General features: G+C 48.9%; 1 pseudogene; it reads left to right on the plus strand.

Annotated features, from left to right (window-relative positions):
* LOC109874419 (malonate--CoA ligase ACSF3, mitochondrial-like) overlaps positions 1-6,187 on the plus strand; it is a 39,915-nt pseudogene extending 33,728 nt beyond the window's left edge.
* The last annotated feature ends 4,754 nt before the right edge of the window (positions 6,188-10,941 follow it).

Genomic DNA, 10,941 nt, shown 5'->3' on the forward strand with positions numbered 1-10,941 from the left:
GTGGCTGTCTAAATACTTTTTTGCCCCACTGTATGTATGTCTGTCTGTTGTGAGTGTAGACCCCTTTCCCCTCAGACATCATTGAGCAGTAAAGAGGGGTGAAGTGAAAAGCTATGCATATATTCCCCTCCAACCCCATGGCATTCCAGGCATCTGTAGTCATGTAAAACATCTTCTCATTCTCCTTTCTATTTACATGAGAACGGGGCTACACGCCTGTGACTAAATTATTCCTGGCTTTTGGGGTTTTCTTCCTTAAAAGCGAAGGGAAGGAAGGGGAAACTGTAAATACACTATTACTGATGTTAACACCCATCCAGTTCCTCTCCTCCCCTCATCCTCCCCTCCTCCCCCGTTGCCCCGGCCTATCAGTGCAGAGCAGTGGTCTGTGAAGAAATTCCCAATATCTAAATTTACACACTGTATCAATCTTGTTTAATAGACTGGAAAGCTTATTGCTCCGGCGCGGAGCCGGGAGAGAGGGCAGCGGTGATAAATTGCGGCGTCCCTGCGACAGCCGCCCGTGATGTATAATGAAATATTTATGATTTATCCCGGCTAATAAACTGAAATGAAGTGCGTGATGTATGGGAACAGATGGGCCCTCTATTGATGCTGTGCTCGGTGGAGGCAGGGAGGAGAGAGAGAGGAGGAGAGAGGGGGAGGCAATGGGAGAGGAAGAGACACTGTAGAAAGGAGGGGGGAGGGGAGAGAGTGAGAAAGGGGAGATGGGGATGGAGGAGTCGCAGTACTGAAAGAGGAGCGTGCTGAAAGAGGCAAGATGGATAGAGAGATGAAGAGTTGAGAGGAAAGATGAATGCATTTTGGGAGGTTGAGATGATTAAGTGCGCGAGTGATAGAGAGGAGATGAGAGACTGTAACTAAACTGGTTTTGATTTATGCTCAAGTCTTTATCTAGTATTTCCTTACCTTGATACCATATACGATGGCAAGTGTGTACTATGCATATGATAATGTACACTGATATGATCTGAGTCATAGAAGGTAGAGGTGACTATATCGTCTGGTAAAAGTGAGACTGAATAGAAGGTCATGTCGTAGTTATCTTCTCCTGATGCTGTATCTCTAATGAAGGCAGTCAGAGAGAGAGACAGAGAGAGAGAGGCTGAGTGACCTTGTGGATGTGTCACCTGCTGCACCTTCCACTTGTCCTCCACCAGTCACCACCCACCAGCCTTGGGCCAGGCCCCGTTCTCCAGCACCTGCTGCACCTTCCACTTGTCCTCCACCAGTCACCAGTCACCACCCACCAGCCTTGGGCCAGGCCCCGTTCTCCAGCACCTGCTTAACCCCCTCACAAATCCTAATACATCCCCACCACTCTCACACAGCCCAATGCATCCCCACACCTCTCACGCTGCCCAATGCATCCCCACACCTCTCACGCTGCCCAATGCATCCCCACACCTCTCACGCTGCCCAATACATCACCACACCTCTCAGGCTGCCCAATACATCCCCACAGCTCTCAGGCTGCCCAATACATCCCCACACCTCTCACGCTGCCCAATACATCCCCACACATCTCAGGCTGCCCAATACATCCCCACACCTCTCACGCTGCCCAATACATCCCCACACCTCTCACACAGCCCAATACATCCCCACACCTCTCAGGCTGCCAATACATCCCCACACCTCTCAGGCTGCCCTATACATCCCCACACCTCTCAGGCTGCCCTATACATCCCCACACCTCTCACGCTGCCCAATACATCCCCACACCTCTCAGGCTGCCCAATACATCTCCACACCTCTCAGGCTGCCCAATACATCCCCACACCTCTCACGCTGCCCAATACATCCCCACACCTCTCAGGCTGCCCAATACATCCCCACACCTCTCACGCTGCCCAATACATCCCCACACCTCTCACGCAGCCTTCATTTCCCTCTCCCTGCCTCAGCTGGGGACTCTGTAATGATCCACCAGGACTCTCGCCTTCTCTCCACACCTCCCCCTCACCCTCTCTACCTCTCTCAGTCCCACACTCATCCACCACAATGACCCACTTCCCCTCATCATCCCCCAGCCCCAGCTGAGCCCTCACACTCAATAACCAGCCCCCACCCAACACACACACACACACACACATAAACTCTCCCTTCCACACACCACTCCCAAACACACACACACACATCCAGTACTCCCCCGGGGTAACACCAGTAGGTGTCTAGCATGGCTCTTCTGTCTGAGGTCACAGTATGACAGACAGTCAGTGTTCCTCTCTTCAGCCTCTCTCTGAGCCCTGGCTGGTAGGTGTGGCGTTTCCACTAAGAGAAAGTGTTACCTAGTGATGAGGTGTCAGGTGGCCTGGATGTCAGCCAGCTCCCAGATATAGTCCACGGTTGTTTGTGTTTTTATATATTATATAGGCTGTTGTTCTTACAGTGCCACTGAGACAGCCCAGCACACCTGAGTCTTGGCGTTGTGCTGCTAATCAGTGGTGGGCATGGGGGAGGTAATTAAGGGGAACTCCAGCTGAGCTGCTCTCTCTCTCTCCCTCTCTCTTCCCTCTCAGCTATTTGCCCAAGAGATAGAGGCAAAGCAGGTTGAACGCATCAGCAGCCTGGGTGTGTGTGTGTTTTCATGCCTGTGTGTAGCGTCCAGGATATTGCCATTCACCTGCTGATTGATGGAGCTCTCAGTCTCAGCTGTTCTGTTGTGGTCTGTGGACTGTGCTGGCCATGTTTACTGGGGTTCCTCTGAGTCTCTGACGCACCAATCAAGCAGGCCTGCGTGGTGGTACTGTGAGTCTCAGACACACTGAGCAGGCCTGCGTGGTGGTACTGTGAGTCGCAGACACACTGAGCAGGCCTGCGTTGTGGTACTGTGAGTCGCAGACACACTGAGCAGGCCTGCGTTGTGGTACTGTGAGTCTCAGACACACTGAGCAGTCCTGCGTGGTGGTACTGTGAGTCGCAGACACACTGAGCAGGCCTGCGTTGTGGTAATGTGAGTCGCAGACACACTGAGCAGGCCTGCGTTGTGGTACTGTGAGTCTCAGACACACTGAGCAGGCCTGCGTTGTGGTACTGTGAGTCGCAGACACACTGAGCAGGCCTGCGTTGTGGTACTGTGAGTCGCAGACACACTGAGCAGGCCTGCGTTGTGGTACTGTGAGTCTCAGACACACTGAGCAGTCCTGCGTGGTGGTACTGTGAGTCGCAGACACACTGAGCAGGCCTGCGTTGTGGTAATGTGAGTCGCAGACACACTGAGCAGGCCTGCGTTGTGGTACTGTGAGTCTCAGACACACTGAGCAGGCCTGCGTTGTGGTACTGTGAGTCTCAGACACACTGAGCAGGCCTGCGTTGTGGTACTGTGAGTCTCAGACACACTGAGCAGGCCTGCGTTGTGGTACTGTGAGTCTCAGACACACTGAGCAGGCCTGCGTTGTTATGCCACCCACCCTCTCTCCCTCCTCCACACACAAGCCTATATTACACCCAATATGCCAAGTCATATGACAACCCGGTGGGAGTAGGGGTTGAATGATGGAGTGTGTGTGTTTTTTCAGTACATGGTAGATGTGCATGCCTTTGATAAATGAGGACTGTTAAGCAGTTTTTGTTTAGCGTGGGCTTGTTTTTCTGTGTTTCTCCTATCTATGCCTGGTATCCCTTGTTTGTATGGTGTCCTGCAGGGGACACGGTTGTCTATACGGATGGAGTGTACTGGATCATGGGCCGCACCTCTGTGGACATCATAAAGAGTGGAGGCTATAGGATCAGTGCTCTAGAGGTGCAGCGACCCCTGCTAGCCCACCCTGATACCACAGGTAACCACCCCCTCCTTTGGCTCCTTCATGGTGCTTTTCCACTGCAGGGACTTACACTGGCGCTTGGCCTAAAGACTCAGACATTTGTGTTTCCATGGCTGACACCATTAAGATTAGCACCATTTGTGTTTCCATGGCTGACACCATTAAGATTAGCACCATTTGTGTTTCCATGGCTGACACCATTAAGATTAGCACCATTTGTGTTTCCATGGCTGACACCATTAAGATTAGCACCATTTGTGTTTCCATGGCTGACACCATTAAGATTAGCACCATTTTTTTTAGATTGGTTGGATTTAAACAACATGAATCATTTGACTCGTTGACATATTACAGTAGCTTTCAGGGTGTTGTCCATGTGTGGTGACCCCTGACCTCTCAGATGTGGCTGTGATTGGTGCTCGGGACGCCACCTGGGGACAGAAGGTGACAGCGGTGGTGCGGAGCATGACCCTGTCAGAGCTGAAGACCTGGGCTGGGGCAGGTTACAGGCAAAACAAAGGACATTATTGTCACACTAGTTTTATAGCGCCATGAAGCAGCATTAGTAAAAATATAAATATATATAAAAACATTAAAACTCCCAATAAATGTAGTGGTATTTATTTCAAAACCACTCCATACAGGTGCTTATAAATTGTAGATCTACTGTATATTAGATTTGTTGGTATGTCTGCTAGCTAGCTGTGCTTTGTCATGCTGCTCCATTCCATCAACCATTTGGTGTTCATGGTTCTGTGGCTTTACTATTTGGGAACATGCGAAAACCTTAAATTGTGTGTTTTTGAAAATAGAATTTTGTCCATGGCATTTATTGAATTAGAGGAAGACTTCACTGCTCAGTCCCCCGGGGAGTCATCCAGACCTGTTTATAGTAACTGCTGCTGAAGTCTCAAAATCAATAGCAACCTAACTACTGGAGAGACAGAGAGAGAGGCCACTCTCATTTAACTGAAGGGGCCAAGGGCAGATGTGGACTGATGAAGGGAGCTGAGGAGAGAATAGAGAGAGGGAGGATGAAGAAAGGAGGGATGATGATGGAGGTCTGTCAGGCAGGCAAGCCGTTGCTGTTTCGGTCTTGGCTTCTTTTTTGTTCTAAATGTCACTGGTTTTATTTTCGCCCCCCAACACTGGCAGAAGACACATGTCCCTTTCTGTGGAATGGCTCAGGCCATCTCTCTCCCTCCTTGTGCCCCCCCCCCTCTCTTACTCGCTGTCTGTATTCTTTCTTTCTGTCTCCCTCTGTCTATCTCCCTTCATCTGTCTTTGTCTTTCTCTCTATCACTCTCTGCCCACCCCGTGTGTGTGTGTGTTTGTGTTTGTGCGTGTCTGTTTGTGCTGCGGGCTCCATATGGTGTGGGGGTGTGCCGGCCCTACTGCTGTGCCCTGCTGGTCCTGCATGGTGGATTAGCAGCGCTGCCTGTCTGCCAATGACCCTGTCACCCTCCACCCACAGGTGCTGCCTGCGGACGGGCAAGCACAGGGCCAAGGCAGGGCCAGCCAGGGTGAAGGAGATGGAGAGGATGAACAGAAAGGGAGGTGGAGAAGGGGGGGGGGGCAAACAAGTGCATGGATGCTCACTCCTCAGTGCCCCGGCTTTAGCTGTCACCCTGTATCTGTGTCAAGCGCTGTGCTCACTAGCTAGTGCAGACACACACAAACACTAACATACACACACATACATACATACATACATACATACATGCATACATACATACACACACAACAGGCAGAGCCTCTGAGACATGGGTGTGTGAACAAGCCCCATTAGAGACACACACACACACACACACACACACACACACACACACACAGTTGTCTGACACAGCCATGCAGCCACATGTATAGAGAGAAATGCAGAGAGAGAGAGAGAGAGACAGACCCATCTGCTGCGAGGGACAGAAGTACGCTATGCTACAATATGATTTGTTGATTTACTATTCTCTGTCTATCGCCACAACACAGCCATTAGATAATAAAAAACGCTGCAGGCTTCACGACTCGACATAACAACCATGCATTCAAAATGGCAGACATTTAATTAGCTCAGCCTTGTGTTTTTGCCTTGACTATTTGTTTTTACTTCATGCTGATTGTATTGTTTTGTATTAACCAAATAGGAAATGTCTTGAAGCAGTCTGGGGGATATTACTGAGGGAGAGAGACGCTCTAGTGCGTATGAAGGACGTTGTCTTATCTCTCAAACTGACTGCAACACCAGGGGCTCAGCCTTTGTTCCACTGTAATTGTTATTGTGTGTACGCTCAAGAAGTGTCTCGTGGCTTTGTGCCTGTGTGTGTGTGTGCGTGCCTGTGTGTGCGTGCCTGTGTGTGCGTGCCTGTGTGTGCGTGCTTGTGTGTGCGTGCCTGTGTGTGCGTGCCTGTGTGTGTGTGCGTGCCTGTGTGTGCGTGCCTGTGTGTGCTTGTGTGTGTGTGTGCCTGTGTGTGTGTGTGCGTGCCTGTGTGGGCGTGCCTGTGTGTGTGTGCGTGCCTGTGTGTGTGGGTGTGCCTGTGTGTGTGTGCGTGCCTGTGTGTGCGTGCTTGTGTGTGCGTGCCTGTGTGTGTGTGCCTGTGTGTGTGTGCCTGTGTGTGTGTGCGTGCCTGTGTGTGTGTGCCTGTGTGTGTGTGCCTGTGTGTGTGTGCGTGCCTGTGTGTGTGTGCCTGTGTGTGTGTGTGCGTGCCTGTGTGTGCGTGCCTGTGTGTGTGTGCGTGCCTGTGTGTGTGTGCCTGTGTGTGTGTGTGTGCCTGTGTGTGTGTGCGTGCCTGTGTGTGCGTGCTTGTGTGTGCGTGACTGTGTGTGTGTGCGTGCCTGTGTGTGTGTGCCTGTGTGTGTGCGTGCCTGTGTGTGCGTGCCTGTGTGTGCGTGCTTGTGTGTGCGTGCCTGTGTGTGTGTGCGTGCGTGCTTGTGTGTGCCTGTGTGTGTGTGCCTGTGTGTGTGTGCGTGCCTGTGTGTGCCTGTGTGTGCGTGCCTGTGCGTGCCTGTGTGTGCGTGCCTGTGTGTGTGCGTGCCTGTGTGTGCGTGCCTGTGTGTGCGTGCCTGTGTGTGCGTGCCTGTGTGTGCGTGACTGTGTGTGCGTGCTTGTGTGTGCGTGCCTGTGTGTGTGTGCGTGCCTGTGTGTGTGTGCGTGCCTGTGTGTGTGTGCCTGTGTGTGCGTGCCTGTGTGTGCGTGCCTGTGTGTGCGTGCCTGTGTGTTAAGCAGTAGAAGAGTTAATATGCGCATGCCTTTATATGTGTTTCAGTCCTGTGTGTTAATTGTCATGTGTTGTGTTTCAGTCCTGTGTGTTAATTGTCATGTGTTGTGTTTCAGTCCTGTGTGTTAATTGTCATGTGTTGTGTTTCAGTCCTATGTGTTAATTGTCATGTGTTGTGTTTCAGTCCTGTGTGTTAATTGTCATGTGTTGTGTTTCAGTCCTGTGTGTTAATTGTCATGTGTTGTGTTTCAGTCCTATGTGTTAATTGTCATGTGTTGTGTTTCAGTCCTGTGTGTTAATTGTCATGTGTTGTGTTTCAGTCCTGTGTGTTAATTGTCATGTGTTGTGTTTCAGTCCTGTGTGTTAATTGTCATGTGTTGTGTTTCAGTCCTATGTGTTAATTGTCATGTGTTGTGTTTCAGTCCTATGTGTTAATTGTCATGTGTTGTGTTTCAGTCCTATGTGTTAATTGTCATGTGTTGTGTTTCAGTCCTATGTGTTAATTGTCATGTGTTGTGTTTCAGTCCTGTGTGTTAATTGTCATGTGTTGTGTTTCAGTCCTATGTGTTAATTGTCATGTGTTGTGTTTCAGTCCTATGTGTTAATTGTCATGTGTTGTGTTTCAGTCCTATGTGTTAATTGTCATGTGTTGTGTTTCAGTCCTGTGTGTTAATTGTCATGTGTTGTGTTTGAGAGCACATGGCTCCATACACCATCCCTACAGGCCTGGTCCATGTGGAGGAGATGCCCAGGATCCAGATGGGGAAGGTCAACATGAAGGACCTAGTCAAGCACTTCTTCTCCAGCTAACTAGTAGAGAAGCCTGCACCTCCTTCACGGCCCACCTCCTCCATGACACCTCCCTCCAGAAGGAGCAGAGACCTCCTCATACTACAGTGAACCATCGAGATGTGCTCCAAGTGACTGACTCACCAGACAGTGGTCTGGGGAAGAATGAAGAGACCTCATTGAGGATCCCACTAACTACACCACTGACCCCACTCAGCTCTGAGTTACCGTAGGAGGCACTGATCTCAACAGTGCTGTCTTACACGTGATTCAACTGCTGTGGAGATATATTTAGTTTGGCTGCTATGACAGAGAACTGATTTAATACGATAAGGCTGCGGTGCCTTCTTTAAAGACTGAGTGCTGCGATCATTAGCATGACTGGAGATCATGACATGAATAATTATGCCAACACACAAGTACATTAGGAAACCGTGAAAATGATAAGAGCAGCAAGAGATCCTTGACATTATACACAGAAGAAGAAGAAGAGGGGAGTACAGTGCATTCTTAAATTGTTCATAATTACCATCCAGATGGATGCCCTTGAATTGGCAATGAAGTTTATTTTAATGTAATAAAATGGGTGATGTATGGACATGCCGTTTTTTGGTGTTTGGTTTATTGATTTCAGCCTTGCTTAATATTCAGCTACTGTGTAAGGGGTGACATAGCGTGTGTGTGTGGTGTGTGTGTGTGTGTGTGTGTGTGTGTGTGTGTGTGTGTGTGTGTGTGTGTGTGTGTGTGTGTGTGTGTGTGTGTGTGTGTGTGTGTGTGTGTGCAGCTGTGGGTACACAGGTGTGATGAGAGCCTAGAGGCAGAGAGGAAGGAGTCTAGATAGAGAAGTGTCCCACAGCTGGAAATCCTCCTCCTCCTTTCTTCTCCATCATCCTCCTCTCTTTTCATCTCTCCTCCCACACAGGCTACTGTGAGAGACAGTGACTACATCCTTCGTTGTTTGACACCACCATCATGGGTCAAGAACAGATAACATGAGCATTCCATCTTAGCAGAATGGCGACATTTCATATACTATACTGAATAAAAATATAAACGCATCATGTAAAGTGTTTGTCCCATGTTTCATGAGCTGAAATAAAATATCTCAGAAGTGTTCCATATGCACAAAAATGTCTCTCAGATTTTGTGCATAAATGTGGTTACATCCCTGTTAGTGAGCATTTCTCTTTTGCCAAGATAATCCATCCATGTGACAGGTGTGGCATATCAAGAAGCTGATTAAACAGCATGATCATTACAAAGGTGCATCTTGTGCTGGGGACAATAAAAGGCCACTCTAAAATGTGCAAGTTTTGAGGACTCGTTAATTTGGCATGCTCACTGCAGGAATGTCCACCAGAGCTGTTGCCAGAGAATGTAATGTTCATTTTTCTACCATAAACCGCCTCCAACGTTGTTTTAGAGAATTTGGCAGTACGTCCAACTTGCCGCACAACCGCAGACCACATGTAACCACGCCAGCCCAAGAACTCCACACCTGGCTTCTTCACCTGCGGGATCGTCTGAGACCAGCCACTCGGACAGCTGATGAAACTGGGTTTGCACAACCAAATAATTTCTGCACACTGTCAGAAACCGTCTCAGGGAAGCTCATCTGCGTGCTCTTCATCCTCACCAGGGTCTTGACCTAATTGCAGTTTTGTAAACAACTTCAGCTGGAAAATGCTCACCTACGAGGGCCACAGGCATGCTGGAGAAGTGCTCTTCAGGTATGAATCCCGGTATCAACTGTACTGGGCACACAGCATGTATGGCAAATCTAGGGATTTGCTGATGTTAATGTTGTGAACAGAGTGCCCCATGGTGGCTGTATGGTTATGGAATGGACAGGCATAAGCTACGGACAATGAACACCATTTTTAAAAAAAATCTATGGTAATTTGAATGCACAGAGATACCGTGACGAGATCCTGAGGCCCATTGTCGTGCCATTCATCCACTGCATCACTTCATGTTTCAGCATGATAATGCACAGACCCATGTTACAAGGATCTGTACAAAATACCTGGAAGCTGAAAATGTCCCAGTTCTTCCATGGCCTGCATACTCACCAGACATCACCCATTGAGCATGTTTGGGATGCTCTGGATCGACTTGTATGACAGCGTGTTCCAGCTCGCTCCAATATCCAGCAACTTTGCACAGCCATTGAAGAGGAGTGGGGACAACATTCCACAAGCCTGATCAACTCTATGTAAAGGAGATGTGTTGCGCTGCATGAGGCAAATGGTGGTCACACCAGATACTGACTGGTTTTCTGATCCACGCCCCTACATTTTTTTAAGGTGTCTGTGACCAACAGATGCATATCTGTATACCCAGTCATGTGAAATCCATAGATTAGGGCCTAATTAATTAATTTAAATTGACTCATTTCCTTCTATGAACTGTAACTTAACATTTTTGAAATTGTTGCATGTTATATTTTTGTTATGTGACTACACAAAGACTCCATGGGTTCTGAGGAAGACAGACTCAAAAGTACTGCTACCATTGATGTGTTGGCTTGTTAAGCGCAGCCAGAGGCAACATCCTGTTCAATTTGAATATAGAGTTTGTATATAATTTAATATACAATTTGATAGTCTGTACACACCCTTGAAAATAGCAGAGTAAAATTCAGTTGGAGGTGTCGGAGGCAGGGGGAGATCTGTGTAGTTAGCCGATGTATCAGAGCCCCAACGTTGCTTCTCTTTGTGTTAGCATCTTTGGGAGTGATCTTGTATAAATGATGTTACGGTATGGCGCAGCTCCATATCAATAAATCAGCACAATTACAGTGTGTGTGCCAAGCAGCAGGCAGGCATGGCTGGAGCCTGGCAGCATCAGGCTGGGAGCCAGTGGTGCTGCTGGGCAAACCTGGGATACTGGCTCCCTGAAACCTGGCAACCTGCTAGCGTGGAGAGAGAGGTACAGTAGAGAGAGGAAGACAACACAGGTACCTACAGTACAGCGTGGAGAGAGGGGTACAGCAGAGAGAGGAAGACAACACAGGTACCTACAGTACAGAGGGGAGAGAGGGGTACAGTAGAGAGAGGAAGACAACACAGGTACCTACAGTACAGAGGGGAGAGAGAGGTACAGTAGAGAGAAAGACAACACAGGTACCTACAGTACAGAGTGGAGAGAGGGGT

This window comes from Oncorhynchus kisutch, linkage group LG3, assembly GCF_002021735.2.
Source record: "Oncorhynchus kisutch isolate 150728-3 linkage group LG3, Okis_V2, whole genome shotgun sequence".
Lineage (NCBI taxonomy): Eukaryota > Metazoa > Chordata > Actinopteri > Salmoniformes > Salmonidae > Oncorhynchus > Oncorhynchus kisutch.